At 39.1% G+C, this 19598-nt stretch overlaps 1 pseudogene; it reads left to right on the forward strand.

Annotated features, from left to right (window-relative positions):
• Nucleotides 1-16703: 16703 nt before the first annotated feature.
• On the forward strand, nt 16704-16823 carry LOC129897929 (5S ribosomal RNA; annotated as a pseudogene).
• Nucleotides 16824-19598: the final 2775 nt, after the last annotated feature.

Here is a 19598-nt window from a genome sequence, read left to right on the forward strand (position 1 = left end):
ACATGGTTGGGAATTCGGATAGGGCACATTATAGGGGAGGTGCTGCCCGATTTTCGTTAACGCCTTAACTAGTTAAGGAACTAGTCGAGAAGGCAAGCGAAGGGATGAATGTTATGAATACTCGTGGGTAGTCTAAGTTGATGAAAAGTCCAAGGTTGTTAATACTTACATTACTTCTATGTTAAATAGGTTTCAAGGACAACGACGAGGACGTGATTAAGAAAAGTCCATACAAGGTATGTGAAGCTTTCCTTTGGCGTGTTTTTGGAATAGATATGTAGAACTATTCTTGTTTTCTTTTGGCATGTCTTAGATATAAGTTATGAATGATATGTATACGATATTTGGGATTCAATCCATTCGTAAAGCCCTGAGTATGAGTCGATACTCTTGTTTACTTCTTGGTATTAGAACTTCTGTAATAGTTGAGTCATTGCCTTTTTGTCTTCTATGTGATGAAAACTAGTACATGTAAAGCCTATTTCTTCTTTCCTTTGGAATGGCTTGATTTTAAGTGAAATGGTATATGATATAGGTTTAGAGGTAATTCCATTTACGAGCTCTGAGTGTAACTCATGACTTTTAATCACTCCTGAACATAAGAGTCTGAAAGTAGTCAAACTACTATTCTCGAGCCTTCTATATAATGAATAGTAAGTGGAGGTACCAACTCCTCTCTTTTTAAAGGCTCTAAAATGGTAAATGCGTCTGATTTGCATAAGTTGAGTCTTTGACTAGATAACTGTGTCTCTAATTGCATAACTGTGTCTTTGATTGCATAAACCATGTTTCTGATTGCATAAGCTATACTACATTGTCTGGATGCATGTCTGTGATTCTTGAGGCCCCAACTGATGTAAGCCCTAATGACATCTAAAGGGATACCTCAGATAATTACTCCCCTAATTTTCAGGTGACGGTTCACTTGACTGTTTCATCGAGTCTTAGATAATGACTTAGTTGCATATGGTTTCTCACTACTCTACTCGTGCATACTGTAACCCATCCTTCCTTGAGTCCCATGATGGGTCGGGATATGTTATCGTGCACAAGTGTTACTACTTCTTTCACCGCATCCCAGGCCGGATATGTATAGTTCCACGTATGAGGAGACGATGCCGTACGTGAGGTGTGATATATGTTATATGTTATGACGATACGATTATTCACCGAGTCCCGGGCCGGCTGTAATATGATAGTATATGTGGTGAAATAAGGAAGGAACACCGAGTCCCTCCTTAGAGGGCCGGGTACATATGTATATTATGATGGTACGCTATAGACGTACACCACTCCATTCACCAAGTCCCTCACTAAAGGGACGGATACTTTATGTAGGCATGCATATGAGATTAGAGTTATACAGTGTGACCCTGAGCCCCACAGTGAATCGGGTATAATACGATGATATACATAATAAGATGATACCGTATACGATGGTATGATACCGTATACGATGATATGATGAAATGAAATGCATTATGATATGATGATTTGTGATTATGAAGTAATGATAATGACACTGAGTTCACTAAAGGGCCGGGCACAGTATATGATGGTGTATAGGATCACGTGTCCTAAGGTGTAGGTACAGTAAATTGTTAATTGTTATACTTATCCCCTGCATCCCTATTTCAGTTATGATCTCAGTTACGATATGTTATGCTTTACATACTCAGTACATATATCGTACTGACCCCCATTTTCTCAGGGGGGCTGCGTTTTATGCCCGCAGGTACAGATGTTTATTCTGGAGATCCATCAACGTAGGAGTTCCTCTCAGCTGTGTCGGAAGTGCTTCACTGTTCTGGAGCCTAAATTTTGATGCTGGTCACTTAATGTATATATTTGTACATTCAGGGGTACGGCGGGGGTCTTGTCCCGCCATATGTTGTTGTTAATATTCTTAGAGGTCTGTAGACACATGTATATTTGGGTTGTTTGTTAGTTAATTTCGATGTTGCCTATTCGATATGTTGTGAATGTTTTTGTTATAGCATCCTTGTCGGCTCGCGTGCCCTTTCATGATATGAAACAAATGAAAAAGGCTACATGTACATGAAAAAGTTTTAAACTATTGGGGTTTTTGTATATAGTATCACATCACACATGGTTCAACTTAAGTGTAGTTGATAAATACGCATGAGAGGGTCTAGGTCGGAACCCAGTTGCGGCCTACGGGGTTGGGTCGTGACAGTAAGACTTCTAAATTAGTAGTTTATGTAGATACGTCGAGTCCTACGACTCGTTACTTGGCCTCCAACTCCTTCCGACTTCTCTTGACCCTATTTCCAACCTTCCTTCTTGCGAGGTATCACAATCTTCTTTCCTTAGAGTTATTTGGTTTGTGTGGACAGTAAAAGTCTCATGGCTACTTTCAAGACAATTAGGTACACGTGTCAAGTTTAAAAAATGTAGGGTATAACATCCTTCCCCCCTTTAGAACATTCGTCCCCGAATGATAAATAAATTTCCCTTAAGACTTTATACGGATCATAAGGAGATTCCCTTCTACTGGAATAACATACATTTTCATCCAAGTAATTAATGTGGGGGTTATATATAGACATCGGGAATAGGTACGGATACTTGTGTTTCATGTCCTTTTCAACTTCCCAAATTAGTCCTTCACGATTCTTATTCTGCCATAGTACTTTGACGGAAACTACGTCCTTACTTCGTAACCCTTTTAATTTGCTTATCCTGGATGGCAATAGGTCGCCCCTCGTAGGATAACTCCCTATTACGTAGACCTTCTCGATGGGAAATATTTTGGGAGCGTCATTTATATGCTTACGGAACATTGATCTATGAAAACTGAATGTATTGTTTCAAATCGAACGGTAGGTCCAACTCATAAGCAGTCTTATCTGCTCTACAAATGACCTGAGCAGGACCAATGTATCCCCTTCTTCCCGACTCTAGGCTGTTAATTGATATCTTGTCCTGGAATAAGCTTTACTTTATCACTAATTTAGTGGATCACATCCGGGCCTTCCCTTAATCAAAGGGCAAAATGTCATACTAAGATTCATCTGTGTTCCTCAATCCCTTCCGGAATGATTTCTAGCGGTTAGCTGTAAATTAAACTTTCCTGTCTGAGATAATAGATGTGGGAACTCCATGAAATCTTATTGTTTCTCTACTATGTCATTTCGCATAACCCTCAACTGAATATGCCTTCCTAACTGGAGGGGAACAGGTTGATTCTGTCAACCCATCTACCATAGCCCGTATGAACTCCCATTTCCTTAGAATGCGAGGTCAGCTCGTACTATAATACATATTAACTATTTTCCACTTCCGAGTCGAGATTCCCATCCCCTATAACAGGCTATCAAGCCTCTGATGCTCCTCTTCATTTAAGCCATTATACAACTCTTCTTAATTCAACGGGTAACACCTTAGGTATGCTATCTTGCTCTTTTACTCATATCTTCTTTCTAGTTTTATTACCACACATTATCTTGTAATTCTTACACAAATGTGTGTAGGTACGTAGAGCTATTCAGAAAATGCTTTAGTGTCGCTATACTAGAGGCTTACCTCCTTCGGTCGAGGTCAGGGTGCCACTATGGCTTTTATCCTTAATACCGATTATATCTGAATAGTTCTGCCTCAAACCATCTTACACTTTTCCTGAATAAATTCTAATTACGATAATCACATTGCTATTATTGACTTCTCTTTATCGAGTAATCACTTGATCTCACTCCCAGTATGCCACTGCTTATAGGCTACACAATTATCTTTTTGCCATTTGCACGAGGTGCGTTCCAATTTAGTCATAATCTTTTCTGCTCTTGGCTTACTTTGTTGTATACGTGTCATTGTACTAACACGCACATACAATCTCTTTTTGTCATACCTGTTTCGTTCCCTTTTTCACTTCCCAGGGGGTCACCCATCCCAGTGATACTCTCATCCAAGCACGCTTAACTTCAGAGTTTTGACGGAATCCGGTGCTTTAGTGCGGGTATGATCGCGTCCATCCCTTATGGGGTCTCATTTGAAGTTTAAGCGTTCCCAATTACATACGATAGCATCAGTTGATTTTCTCTTACGCTTGTACTTCTCTTGTCCACTTCCCCCCTTTTAGGGTGTACCCATGTCATCCTCCATTTATTTTTATCTATTCACACGCGAATGATTCTTACTCCAACATATTTAACGTGCTGCACCATATCTACATCTTCTGTTAAATCATCCCCACGTTAGGTTGCCTTTCAAGGAAACCCTAGCATACTCGTAGGGTGATTTAGTATTCGCAATGTATCATATAAAATCTCATCTAACGATTGATACTCGACTAATATCCATAATGTAGCAGTGCATTCAAAGCCATATTCCATTCATCCCAATCAGTAATTAGCGAGGGCTCATAATTGGTGCAAATTCCTCACTCGAATGTACTTATACTTTAATGGCTCATGTTTCGAGCTTCGTCATTATACTAACTTTATTCCAGTGGATACCACTAATCATTAGAGTAGATTCACGTGTACACCATACTTCTTTACGCCTCTTGAGCTTGCATATTTGTCGTGTGCTTAAGGCTCATTTCTAATCCTGCTTAAAACCATATCAACTTCGTGGTAGTAGTGGCCTTGTCTTAATACTTTTTCATCGTACTATACCTCCAATTCATAACTGTCTATTTCTCTTTTTGTTCGATACTTATACTTAATTAATTGCATCTATCTTGAGTGCCTCTATTAGAACTTCTGTATTATTCCTTCAACTCATTTCCATTTTTGGTTGGGCGTAAGGAATTCCATATTACCCTTTACTTATTCTCATAACGGTGTTTGTTATATTCACCTGGTACCCTGTTCGCATTCAGTCCCATAGTATAACACTGCTCGACTTTCTTCATGATTCTTACTATGGGCTACTTACCCTTCTTAGCTAGTATTTCCTTAATGTTTCACAAGCTGTCTTATTAACACTTCATATCCGTCACAATTCTTTATCCCTCGTACTCTTGTCTTAATCATACTGTTACTTCCTTTAACTATAACTTGTCATAGTTTATACCTATGTATCAATTCAGGAGATGCCTTACTATATCATTCTATCCAGACCTATCAGTCTTCTCTGAATCATCTTCCTTGCATTATAAGTCTTTTCCAACTTTGTTCTACTATATCAGTATCGACCTCCTAATTTCTATTGCCATTAACCCAGCAATTAACTTATTTCTCAAGGTCAGTCATACTCGTTTAGTCAAATCTCATCATTGTTGCGAGAACAACCTTTCAAGACATACAACAATCCTGTATCTCATTCTCTTCTTATTTCTAGGAAAATTTAGGCAGAGTTTCCTCTGTATTTCTTACTATCTCAACACCTGCACACAGAAAATACCAATAATTCCTCATACGGCACACATATATATATTCATATTGTATAACATCTCAGCCACACAAGGCACACATATATAGTTATATCATCTCATATTACAACCGTATAGGGCGCTCACAATTAACAGTATGGAAATGGACTTACCTGTTATGTCCACTCGAGCTGCACCTGTTATACTTTCCTGTTTACCTTTCCTTTCACTTTTCAATTGTATATGTCAATCGCATTTCAATACCTTACCAGAAATTGGTCCTTCGTGCCTTTGCTTACCTGCATGCTTCGTAACATCCAATATTGTCGGTTACTTTCTTCTATCGGCATTGTCTTCCTTCTAAAATCGCAGGTTAGTATGAGGAATTTCATTTCCTATAGCTCGGCTCTATCGCACGATCTTAGATATGAAAGAAAATAACATTCTAAATGTCCTGTAGCCTCCTGTCTATAGATGTGGTGCACAACACACCGATAAACAAGACTCTACTAGACGCAGTCTGTAGACATTCCAAGGACGAACTCCTCTGATACCACTTCTGTCATGACCTAACCCTGTAGGCCGCAACTGAGGTCCGACCTGGACCCCCTTATGTGTATCTATCAACTACCCTTAAGTTGAACCATGTGTGATGTGATACCATACACGAACCCCAATAGGTCAAAAAAATTTTTTCATAAACCTGTAGCCTCATTCACTTGTATCATAACAGGACAGGGCATGCGAGCCAATGAAGCTGCCATACCACAAAAACATTTGCAATACGTCGTATGAGCGCAACTGAAATAAACTTACAAATAACACACATACACATGTCTACAGACCTCTAACAGTAATAACTATATCATATGGCAGGACAGGGCCCCCGCCGTACCCCTGAATAAATAAACATATACATCAATGACCAGCATCAATAGTAAGGCTCCAGAACAGTAGAGCACGTCCAACATAGCTGAGTGGAAACCCTAAGCTAGCGGATCTCCAATAGGAACATCTGTACCTGGGGGCATGAAACGCAGTCCCCCGAGAAAAAGGGGGGTCAGTACGATATATGTACTGAGTATGTAAAGCATAACACATCGTAACTGAGACCATAACTGAAATAGGGATGCAGGGGACAAGTATAATAATTAACAAATTACTGTAACTGCACTTTAGGACACGTAATCCTATACATCATCATATACTGTGCCCGACCCTTTAGTGAACTCGGTGTCATAATCATTTCTTCATATTCACATATCATCGTATCATCATTCATTTTATTTCATTATATCATCATATACAGTATCATATCATCGTATACGGTATAATCTTATCAAGTATGTCATCGTATTACAGCCGGTTCACTGCGGGGCTCAGGGTCACAATGTATCACTCTAATCTCATATGCATGCCTACATAAAGTATCCGGCCCTTTAGTGAGGGACTCGGTGAATGGAGTGGTGTACGTCTATAGAGTACCATCATAATATACATACGTACCCGACCCTCTAAGAAGGGACTCGGTGTTCCTTTCTTATTTCGTATATATACTATCATATTACAGCCGGCCCGGGACTCGCTGAATAATTGTATCGTCATAACATATAACATATATCACACCTCACATACGGAATCGTCTCCTCGTGCGTGGAACTATACACATCCGGCCCAAGACGCGGTGAAAGAAGTAGTATAACTGTGCACGATAATGCTCCCGGCCCATCGTGGGACTCGACGAAGGATGGGTTACAGTATGCACGAGTAGAGTAGTGAGAAACCATATGCAACGAAGTCAATATTTGATACTCGAAGAAATAGTCAAGTGAACCATCACCTGAAGACCAAGAAGGTATATCCGTAGTGCCCTTTAGATGTCATTAGGGGTTACATCAATTGGGGCATCCGGAATCACAGACATGCATCAAGACAATGCTACGTAACTTATGCAATCAGAAACATGGTTTATGCAATCAGAGACACAGTTATTCAATCAGAGACACAGTTATGCCATCAGAGACACAGTTATGCAATCAGAGACATTGATCGTTTAGAGCCTTCAAAAAGAGGAGCTGGTACCTCGACTTACTATTCATTATATAGCAGGCTCGAGAATAGTAGTTTGACCACTTTCAGACTCTAAATGTTAAGAAGTAACTACAAGTCGCGAGTTACACTCAGAGCTCTTAAATGGGATTACCTCTAAACCCACATCATATATCATTTCACTTAAAATTAAGCCATTCCAAAGGAAAGAAGAGATAGGCTTTACATGTACTAGTTTTCATCACATAGAAGACTTAAAGGCAATGACTTAGTTACTGCAGGAGCTCTAATATCAAGAAGTAAACGAGAGTCTCAACTCATACTCAGGGCTTTACAAATGGATTGAATCCTAAATATCATATACATATCATTCAAAGCTTACATCTAAGAAATGTCAAAACAAAAGAAGAATAGCTCGACATACTTATTTCAAAAACACGCCAAAAGAAAGCTTCACATACCTCGTATGGACTTCTCTTAATCACGTCCACGTCGTTGTCCTCGAAACCTATTTAACATGGAATTAATGCAAGTATTAACAACCTTGGACTTTTCAGCAACTTAGACTACCCACGAGTATTCATAACATTCATCCCTTCGCTCGTCTTCTCCACTAGTTCCTTAACTAGTTAAGGCATTAACGGAAATCGGACAGCACCTCCCCTATAATGTACCCTATCCGAATTCCCAACCATTTCCTTACCACCTGAAGCCAACCAAAAATACAACCGTAAGACTATACATATATATATTACGACAACATTGCACAATATAAACCCCCAACAATTCACTCAAAACTAAGATACCAAAACTAGAGTTTTTAATCTTTCTTTCGCGAATCCTTTAATTGCAAAGCAGAGGGTCGTGTGTCTGCAACTAGAATCTCCCCCACCTCATTTAGAGAACTTTTATACCCTGTAAAATGCCACAACACAACCAGCAGCAGCCCCCACGTGCACAACACCTTATTTCGACAATAATTTAACTATAGAGATTCCAAATTCGTTTATTGCGAACGCCGAACTTTCCAAACCTTTTCCCTAACTTCAAGCAGCCCTAGGGTTTGTTTTCTCTCATTTTTGGCTAAAATTTGAGGAACAAACTGAAGTATATGATTCATATACATACATATATGTGGCTGTAAGGTGTGGCACGTGTCATCCCCCAGAGGTTACACGTGTCCAGCCTCTATTGGGCCACCACACCTACATGTTGAAGGAGGGGCTGCCACGTGGCAGTAGGGCCCACCTCCCCCAAGCAGGTGGGTCACCTACTTGACCCCAAGCAGGTGGGTCACCTGATTGCTTAGGTGCTTCCATGTGTCACCCTCCCATTGGCTGCCCCGCACAATTTGTTTGTCCTCCTCGTGGATTCGTAATCTCGTCTCACTTTAAGAGCCTATGAAACCCTTGTTACGTAAGCTTAGTATGTAATCAAGTAACTCACGTATGTAAGACTTCTAAATTTGTAGTTTACGTAGATACGTCGAGTCCTACAACTCGTTACTTTCCCTCCAACTCCTTCCGACTTCTCTTGACCCTATTTCCAACCTTCCTTCTCGCGAGGTATCACAATCTTCTTTGCTTAGAGTTGTTTGGTGTGTGTGGATGGCACAGGTCCCATTGCTACTTTTAAGACGATTAGGGACACATGTCAAGGTTCAAAAATGTAGGGTATAATAGGTATGACACTATAAAATGACTCTAAGTAAGGGAGAATGTGATACCCCCATAGTAGAGAAGGTTGGAAATGGAGTCATAATAATCCAGAAGGAATTGGAGGTCAAGTAATGAGCCGTACGACTCGATTTACCTATGTAAGCTACTAACTTGCATAGCATGGATTACATAGGCTCTTAAAATAAGACGAGATTATGAACCTACGAGAGGGAGCAAAAACTAGTTTTCTAACTTAGGAAAGTGAAGCAAGCAGGTGACAAGCAAGCACCTCAAGCAAGCAGGTGACAAGCAAGCAGGTGACTCACCTGCCTGCTTGGGGGTGGACCCCGCTGCCACTTGGCAGTGTGTGATAGGCTGCATGAACCTTGGTGGAGTACTAGGGGGCTGCCATGTGGCACATTTTAAGTCATTCTCATTCTATTTGGAGCTGAAACTCCAGCAACAAAAATAAGAGGAACAACGTGTGAAACAAAGCACAAGGCAGCCTTGATTTTTAAGGATCAAAGGTAATTTCTTAAATTGTTCTTCATGAATTAATTATATACGGTGTTCCTTAAGTACGTGTATATGTATATATGTATTTTACAATGTCTACGGAACCAAAATTTTAGCTTTACAATTGGAAACTTAGAAGAAAGAAGAAGAAAAAAACGTTGGAGACAAGAGAGAGGGGCTACGGGTTAGGCCTATTGGAGGTAAGCCTCCGAGTTTCTTTCCATGAATTAATTAATTATGGTATCTCTTGGTTATATAGAGATGTTTAATAATGAGAAAATCCAATTTGGGGCAGCGAGGAAGTCATACAAACAGCCCGCTCAATTTCAGCGCATTTGGAGAAGTTCCGAGTTGCGCTTTGATGGTTTTGGCCAAATTCGGGTCAGGTAATGTTTATCCTTTTAAATTGGAATTTATAGTATTGTTATGGAGTGTATTTTACACCTTTTTTGTGTCTGGAAATGTTAAAATAGTATAGAAATGCTTGGTGTTGAAGACAATCCAAATTGTAGTCGTTATAGTCGAATTGTCGTCAAAGTAAGGCGTTGTTCTTGTGAGTTGCTGCTGCAGGGGTGTGATGTGTTATTGCAGGGACTACATATGTTCTAAGGTGGGTAAGGGTACTTCTTGTTGAATCCACATGACCCCCCATTTCGTATAATTAAAGGCGTTACAAAATAAAGGCTAGACGTCCTATTGTGATATCGTATCTTTGAATAAGTCGTTTGGAGTTTATGTTGTATACTGTTGGTGTGAATTGTTGCAGGTTGATGTTGTTGGTTGGATTTAGGTCTTAGGGACCTAATTGGAAATTTGTATAGGTCACATTATAGGGGAGGTGCTGCCCAATGTTCGTCGACGCCTTAGCGAATAACAGAACTAGGCGAGGAAAATGACTAAGGAAATAGATTCCATTAATACTAAGGTGTAACCTAGGGTGATGGAAAGTTAAAAGGGGTTGATATTCATATTACCTTCATGTTGAATAGGTTCAAAGGACGGTAAGGCAAAAAGGATAAGGAATAATTCAGACAAGGTATGTAAAGATTTTTCTTGGCATGTTTTGGTATAAGTTCATACAACTATCTTTCTTTCCTTTTGGCAATGTTTAGCCTTAAGTGAATTTTATATGAAGTACGGGGATAATTCCATTCCCAAAATTCCAAGTACGCCTCATAACCCCTATCCACTATTCAGTATTAGAGTTCCTGTGAAGATTAAGTATTGCCTAGTAGGGCTTTTATGTGTCAGAATGTAATGTATGGGAAGCTATCTCTCATTTCCATTGAGATGTATTTGATACGAAAATGTGATTACGATGCCATAGTGGTTCACCGATCCCCATGAAGGGCCGGGTACAAAATATGTATATGAAGATCACATGAAGGAAAGTACAGACTATATAGAGCTTATTCTGTTTCTTCTTTTGGGCATGTCCTTGTTTTAGTTGTAAGTTGAATCTGATCTGAACTCCGAGGTAACTCCACTCTTAAACATCTCTTAATTACTTCTGAATATTGAACTCCTATAGTAGTTCAACTACTTTCCCTGGAAACTTTTATACGTTAAAGAGGTAACAAATGTACATGCTCTACGTCCTAAGGATTATAAGGTAATACGTGTTTCTTATTCCATAAATGATTTGGCCCTATGTTAATACATGTCCAGGGCCCTCGAGATTACAATTAAGACAGCCCATAATGGCATCTAGAGGATACTCGAAATGACTACACTGTTACTCGGGTCCTCAAATAAAAGCTTAACTTTCTTATTCTGTTGAGTCTCCGATAATGATTTGAATTGCATATAGTTACTCACTACTCCACTCGTGTATACTATAACACTTCTTCTCCGAGTTCCGAGCTGGTTGTCAGATTCGTCAATTCACTGCATTGTTCACCGAGTCTCTCGCTAGAGGGCCGGCATCCGTATGTATATATATGATGATGATGTGTTGTAATAAGGTGACGATGGCCTGTGGCCTGATACTGATACTATGATAATGTGTTACATAAGGTGACAATGGCACAGGGCCTGATACCGATACTATGTTGATGTGTTGTAATAAGGTGACGATGGCACGGGGCCTGATACTAATATTACATATATGATTCACCAGACCCCTGACGGGGCTGGCTATATTGAAAATTTGAGCATGCATGTTTTTATGATTCATAGAGTACAGGTACATGTTTTCGATTTGATAAATTGTTCTCCTGCTTTTCTGTTTCGGATATACCTCCAGTTGTATTATGTTATATTTTACATACTCAATACATATGTCGTACTGACCCCCTTTCTTCGGGGGGCTGCGTTTTATGCCCGCAGGTACAGGTATAGGTTTTGGAAGTCCGTCAGCTTAGGATTCCGCTCAGTTCAGTTGGAGGAGGCTCCATTGTATCAGAGCCTAGTTTTTGATACTGACCATTGATGTATAAAAATTATTTTGTCTATTCAGGGGTACGGCGGGGGCCATGTCCCGCCATATATTGTCGTTAATATTTTTAGAGGTCTGCAGACATGTATATGTGGGTTGTGTATGTCAGTTTGATTCAGCTGAGTCTACCTGATATATGATATATGTAATTATATTATGGCGGCCTTGTTGGCTTGCGTGCCCTGTCATATTGTGATACAAACAACAAGGGCTACAGGGTTATGAAAATATTATCGCCAAGCGGGGCTCTATTACATGATATTATTTTATTTACAGTTCAATGTGACCAAATCTGATAGATATGTGTACGGGGGGTCCAGGTCGGACCCCAGTTGCGGCCTACAGGGTTGGGTCGTGACAACGACAACATCAAAATATGGTTTTTGATCTTTATTTCATAAAATCACAACCACACAAATAGGAGCATAATGTGGCTGCGAACAACAGCACCTATACTCGTCCATAGCTATAGTTTCATCCCTTCAACATACATGAATTACCTTAAAATATAATACCGTCATAATGACAACACTAATCAAACTTTAATCCAATTAGAATGAATTCAATTCTATCCATTTACAACGTCAACAATAACCATGTAATTTTCTTACCTCCAACCCTACTTAATACAAATTAATCTTTCCATTACAACACCATTAACTCCAACTTAGCAACTTGGCTTTTGAACTCATCTGAAAGTTGATGGCTTTACATTGGACTTTATTGCTGCCCCAATAATTAATTTATGTTGTTAATTACCTTTCCTTGATCGAAGAATACCTTAGATAATTAATTTATGGATCAAAATTTGAGGCCATACCTTGCTGCAGCTATGGTCGTAGCTCGCTCCTTCTTTCTCTCAAGAGTTTATAAAGTTGAAGATAAGGAAATGAACCCTTAGTCATTAGTTTATCCCTATATACACCACCTTTAGAAGTGACACATGTCATCCCCTAAGGGTGACACGTGTACAACCCCTACACATCCACCTCATCTATGCACCCACCCCATGGCTGCCATATTTCTTGGTGGGGTCCACCTTAGTAGATGCATCACCTACTCAAGCCAAGTAGGTGCATCACCTACTTACCTACTCAAGCTTGACATGTACTTAAGTAGTTTAATGATGTAAGACATCAAAACTGGTAGCTTACGTAGGTCGATTACCATGACTTATTATTTGTCCTCCAACTCCTTTTAAATCCTTCCAAACCTATTTCCAACAATCACTACTCACATAGTACTTCATAGATAATATGAATCATATAGTAACTTTTTAGAGACACTAAAAAATAATGTTCTGGTGTACAAAAGTATGGGGTATAACAACTCTTTTCACATGCTTCCGACCATTAGAACTTCACCTTCTTTTGAGTCAACTTGGTCAAATAGTGACGAGATCGATGAAAACCCTTCCACAAATTGTTATGCCACTCAATTTTGGTACATGGTAACATCTATCTAGCTTCTCAAAAACTACCATATGATTAATATTATCTACAATGTTATCGAATAACTCTAAGGAAGGGAGGATGTGATGCCCCATAATAGGGAAGGTTGGAAATAGAGTTATAAAGATTTGAAAAGAGTGGGAGGCCAAATAACAAGTCTTGGAACTCAATGTGCTTGCATAAGCTACCGACTTGGATGTCTTGCAAAATTAAGCTTCTGGAGCACATGTCGAGCTTAAGTAGAAAGGAATACATAGTCTCTTAAAGTGAGATGAGATTACGAGCCCAAAAAATATGAGCAAGTAGGTGATGCACATACTTGGACTAAGTAGGTGACACACCTACTTGGGGTGGACCCCACACTGCCACATGGCAACCTTAGAGTGGTGGCATGGATTGGTTGGTCCAATGAGGGCTGGACATATGTCACCCTAAGGGGATGACACGTTTCACCTCTTCAAGGATGTATATACAAGTGTATTGATGACAAAGTCATCAAATTATCATCTTTTACCACTTTTAGTTAAAAGAAAAGGAAAGAAACCCTAAGAACTAGACAGAGTAACGTCGGCCAAGGGGAGAAAAAAGGTAAGTCCTCTGATTTAGCTTCATGAATTAATTATTTAAGGTATCCTACAGTGATGTAATGGTGTTTAATAGCGTAAATTAATTATCTGGGGAAGCAAGATAGCACAACAAACAGCCCGCTAATTTTCAGCATGTTAAGGAGCTTCCAAAGTTGGGTTTTGGAAAGGTAAGATCCCTCCTTTCGAGTTAGAGTTAATGAGTTGTTATGGAGTATGTTACATGTGTTAAATGAATCTGAAAGTAGGAAAATTGCACAAGTATACTTGACGTGAGAAACAAGCTAAATTGGAGTCGTTCTAGTTAAATTGAAGTTGAGTAGCGTTGTTGCAATTATGGTGTTGTGGTTGGAGATGGTTTAATTATGCATTGCAGGGATGGAACGTGGTGTAAAAGGGGTGTGGGTTCTTCTTTTTGCAGCCACATAATCCTCTGGTTCGTGTGGTTAAAGGTTTTACGAAATATAGATAGAAAACCTTATTTTGATATCGTGGTTTTGGGTGAGTTATTTAGAACTTATATTTCATCGTATTGTAGTAATTCAATATTGTATAGCTGATGGCTTATAAGGTTTGGAGGTTAAAACAGAAGTTTGGATAGGACAAGTTATAGGGGAGGTGCTACCTGATTTCCGTTAACTTCTTAACTAACTTATAAACTAGTCGAGAAAGACGAACAAGGAAATGGTTCCTATGCATACTTGAATACAAATTTAGGAACTGGAGAGTTGAAGGTTATTAATATGAGTATTATTTTTGTGTTAAATAGGTTCAGAAGACGACGATGCCAACGTAGTTATGAGTAACCCATAAGAGGTATGTAAAGCTTATCTCTTCCTTTCTTTTGGCATGTCTTCAAGTTAAGTAATGAAAGATATGAGCTTGAGGGTAAATCTACTCATAAATTCCAAGCGTAATTTGCGGTCCTTGTTTACTTGTTGATGAAAGCACTCTTACAATAATTGAACTAGGGCTTCTCAAGCCTTACATACGTTAGGAAGTGATGAGTATGTGAAGCTATCCTTCTTTCCTCTTGGCATGTCTTAGCCATAAGTGGTTTGTCTAGGAAATGTGGGGATAATTCCATTCATAAAACTCCAGGCATGACTCATAATTCTTACCCACTTCTTACTATTAGAACTCTTATAACAATTGAGTTATTGCCTTTTAAGGCTTATATATGATGAACGGTACTATACGTAAAGCCTATCTCTCATTTGTTTTGGAATGTCTTAAATGTAAGTGAATTGATGTATGATATGAGCTTGTAGGGAGTTCCATTGATAAGTTTCTGACATAACTCATGACTCGTGTTCTCTCCTGAATGCTAGAAGTCCTAAAGTAGTTGAACTACTACCCCCGAGCCTTTTATATGTTGAGTAGTGACTAAGTACGTAAGCTCCTATTTCTAAACACTCTGTGATTATAAATGTCTCTGATTGTATAAGATGTGTAGCATTATCTTGATGCACATCTATGTTGACTAAGGCTCCACTTATATGATCCCTAATGACCTTTAGAGGGTACTTAAGACAAGTACTACCCTGATCTTCAAATGATGGTTCACTTGACTATTTCCTTGAATCTTAGATGGTGATTTTACTTGCATATGGTTACTAACTACTCTACTCATGTATTCTATTAAATGATTATTCACCGCATCCCATGAAGGGCTGGACATGATAAATGATGAAATGTTTATTCATCGTGTCCCATGAAAGGGCGGGCATGATAAATGACAAAATGATTATTCACCGCATCCCATGAAGGGCCGGGCATGATAAACGATGAAATAATTATTCATCGCATCCTATGAAGAGCTGGGCATGATAAATATGGAAATGATTATTCACTGCATCCCATGAAGGGTCGGGCCTGATAAATGATGAGATGATTACCGTCATCTTTCAATCCAGTTAGGGGTTTAGACTTCCGTTGTACATAGGGAACAAATCCGGATATCTTCTTTCTATCTCCTTTTTGACATTGTCAAGGCACCTTCTTTTTGGTTTTTGTTTTGCCACAATACCTTAACGGGAGTCACATCCTAGTTCACAACCTTCTAATTTACCGTTCTAAGATGGTTATAGGTTGTTTCTCGTAGGATTCCATTTCATGGATATCATCTATGGGACACACTCTGGTGGATCACTAGTACATTATGAAGTACCCATGTAGACTTACCAGGCGTATAATTTCGTAATCAAGTGGTAGGTCTAACTGATGGGCAACTTTGTCCATCTTATCAACAACTCGATAAGATCTAATGTATTTTGGGTTAAGTTTCCTTTTCTGGCCAAATCTTGTTACTCCCTTCCTGGGTGATCCTGTTACGAATGTCTAATCGTGAGTTTGAACTCTGCACATCGATGTCGATTATCTGCATGTCACTTATGTAGACTCTAGGCTACTAGTCAATAGCTTGCTTAATCATGTTTGGGTCAACTAGCTTAATATTTCCAACCTCTATTCAACTAATAGGGGACTTACACGTCCTGCCCACCAGTCTTGTATGGGGTCATTAGGATACTGGAATGGTAGCCATTAATTAGTAATTAGTTAATCCTGCTGGTTTCTCTTAAGCCCTTTTTACAATTCCCTCAACGTAACTTATAGTACCCTAGGTACATAATTCCATATTGTTTCTCCGTTGCTAGTTTAGATCCTTCCATCTCGCGCGATCATACCAGTACTAATGCACTAAATTCCATTAGAATTTCAAAGTTAAGCGTGCTTGGACGAAAGCAATACTAGGATGGGTGACCTCCTTGGGAAGTCTTTGTGTCACGTTTCAAAGTTAAGCATGCTTGGGCAAAAGCACTAAAGTTCGTTCATATCGTGAACTTTATAGCTGCTTTGAGTTCTGTCTGTCATTAGCTGGCATAATCATGAAGAAGTTTGGCATATGAGCTCACCATCCTGTAGTAAACAACTAGTTTTGCCAGTCTTACTTAACCTATTTTACACTTTTCTTACCCCGGCTGGTAACACTTTAGATTTGTTATCTCGTGTCTTCCTTTACCTTTACGAGAATGTGAGAAGGTGCTCAACTTAACCTGAGAAATATCCTAGCGCCGTTTCGCTAGGTCTTATATGTTACCCTACTGTTTCCTCCCTTATTCTACCATCGGGGTCGGGTAGATCTTTGGTCCAACTATGGTCATGTCTTACTCTGTCCGTAGTATTAATTCCATCCCTAGAGTTTGGCTTAACCTATCCCCGTATCTCTCGGTAGGGTATCCAAAATATCATAACAGTATTGTCATTATTAGACCCCTATTTTTTTTCCCTGTACTTCCTCAGTTAACATGATGTCTATATATACATATCCGTAGGTCGTATAACCCTTCGGACGCAACTTGTAGGAGGTAGACATAGTTTTTCCATCTCCTGGTTCATTCTACTGTACACATCTTACTCACATTGAAACTTGCTTGTCCCATATTGTTATACTTCTTTCTTTTCTCTTATTTACTCTTTTCTCTTCTCATCCCCTATCATAGGAGGTTTTGTGTTCCTTTAATTATTATGCCCTTTTCTTTTTATATGCACCCACTTTCTAGCATTATGTCATTCAAGGTCTTATTGAAATCTTCTTAACACTGCCTTACATTGCATTCCGACTTCCATTCCATTATCGGTGACTTCCAGACCTTCCTTACTTAGTTCAGTCCGGGTTCTTATTAAAACTTAAACATCCCTCTCAAATATGTTATCCTATCAATTGCCTTCACCTTACCTTTGCCACTCTCTCATTGACTTCCCCCCTTTAGAGGGTACTTATACCTTTATCTCCTTCCCCAATTTACTTGGTACTATATCATATCTCCGTCTTTCTCTATATTTTATAACTTGGTTATCCGCACACAGAACCTTGGCTAAATCACGAAGCGTCAAGAACCTTTTCATACATAGTGAGACACCTCATCTATTAATTTATACTTGAGTAATGGTACTCATGGAACAACTTACCCAAGGCCACATTCTACTTATCTTCATTAAATTTTAATTAGTACTTGTAGTCGTTCCAATTTCAATTAGACTGTGCTAGTATTCCGATGACAATTGTTCAAGGTTTTCTTGAAGTAGTAGCTCTATCCTAACCTATATCCTTTTTTTCTTGGGGTGAACGTAAGTTGCACCATTTATTCCCTAAGTCTGCCGTCTTTGTCTTGTAAGGGTTCCATTATTTTTGGGGCGACGTTGTGTACATGTGTTATTCCTTTATACCTTATGCCTCTTGCCCTTACTGCATACCCAACATAGGCTTTTAACATAGTCAATGTATACCAAGTGCACCTTACTAGTGGTCCTACTTTATCCCTATATAATTGTATCACATTGTTCAATTCATACTTACATATCCCCCTTTTAGTTCGTACTTATATTCAGTTCCTGACATCTCTTTAAGGTGCTTCTGTTAGATGTTCTTTCCCCAATTAGTCGGTGGAGAACTATAAACTGTTATCGTAACCCCTTTTCCAACCATTGTTGGAAGAAACTAGAACCTCTTAAACATAACAATACTTCTTTTAATACTTGACCAACTTGGTGTCCTTTTGAATTTATCCTCGAGTTATTAATAACTTATCTAGGTTACAACTAGCAGTTGGGGCTTGGTAGTTTTTCAAAAAGAGTGAAATTCAATCGCGGGACATCTTATCGCTCAACCTGAGCCCTCTATTTTTCCTACGGCACAAATATAGCTAGAGATACCACGGTCTGAACTCTAGTGCTCGAATAAGCTTTTCCTTCTCCAAAATAACATTTTCCAAGTAAAAATGGTACCCCTTATCGACGACATGAAGGGTACCTCTTACAGGATTAGTTAAACATAATAGGGGTACTTGGTATCAATTTCCAAGACATCTTAAGAATCTATGTTTCATTCCTTTTTCTTGTTCTAGAAAATTTCGGCAGAGTTTCCTCTATACTTCTTACTTATCCCAAACTTGCATGTAGAAAATACCAACAACGCCTCATAGGGCCAACATATATATATATATATTCATATCATATCACGGCCACACAGGTCTTCTAATATCATCTCATATCACAGCCACACAGGGCTTTCAATATCAATAATAGCATGAAAATAATGGACTTACCTCATATGTCCAACTTTGAACTGCATTTGTTGCCCTTCCCTGTCTACTTTCCTTTTAGGTTTTACCTTTACATTTCAATCATACATCAATACCTTACGCAACAGATATCTCCTATGCCTTTACTTACTTGCGTGCTTCGTAACTTTCTATGTCATCAATTATTTTCTTCTGTTGATATTGTCCTTCTGCTAAAAGCTAAGGTTAGTATAAGAAATTATCCTATGACTCGGGTTTATGGCACGATCTCATATGTGGAAGAAAAGTAACATCCTAAATGTCCTATATCCTCTTGTTTATAGATGTGGCATGCAACAGATCGATACACAAGACTCTACTAGACACGGTCTGCAGACAATCCAAGGACGAACTATTCTGATACCACTTCTGTCATGACCCAACTCGTAGGCCATGATTGGGGTCCGACTTGGACCCCCATATATATATCTATCAACTATGGTCA

Source organism: Solanum dulcamara, chromosome 7 (genome assembly GCF_947179165.1).
Source record: "Solanum dulcamara chromosome 7, daSolDulc1.2, whole genome shotgun sequence".
Classification (NCBI taxonomy): domain Eukaryota; kingdom Viridiplantae; phylum Streptophyta; class Magnoliopsida; order Solanales; family Solanaceae; genus Solanum; species Solanum dulcamara.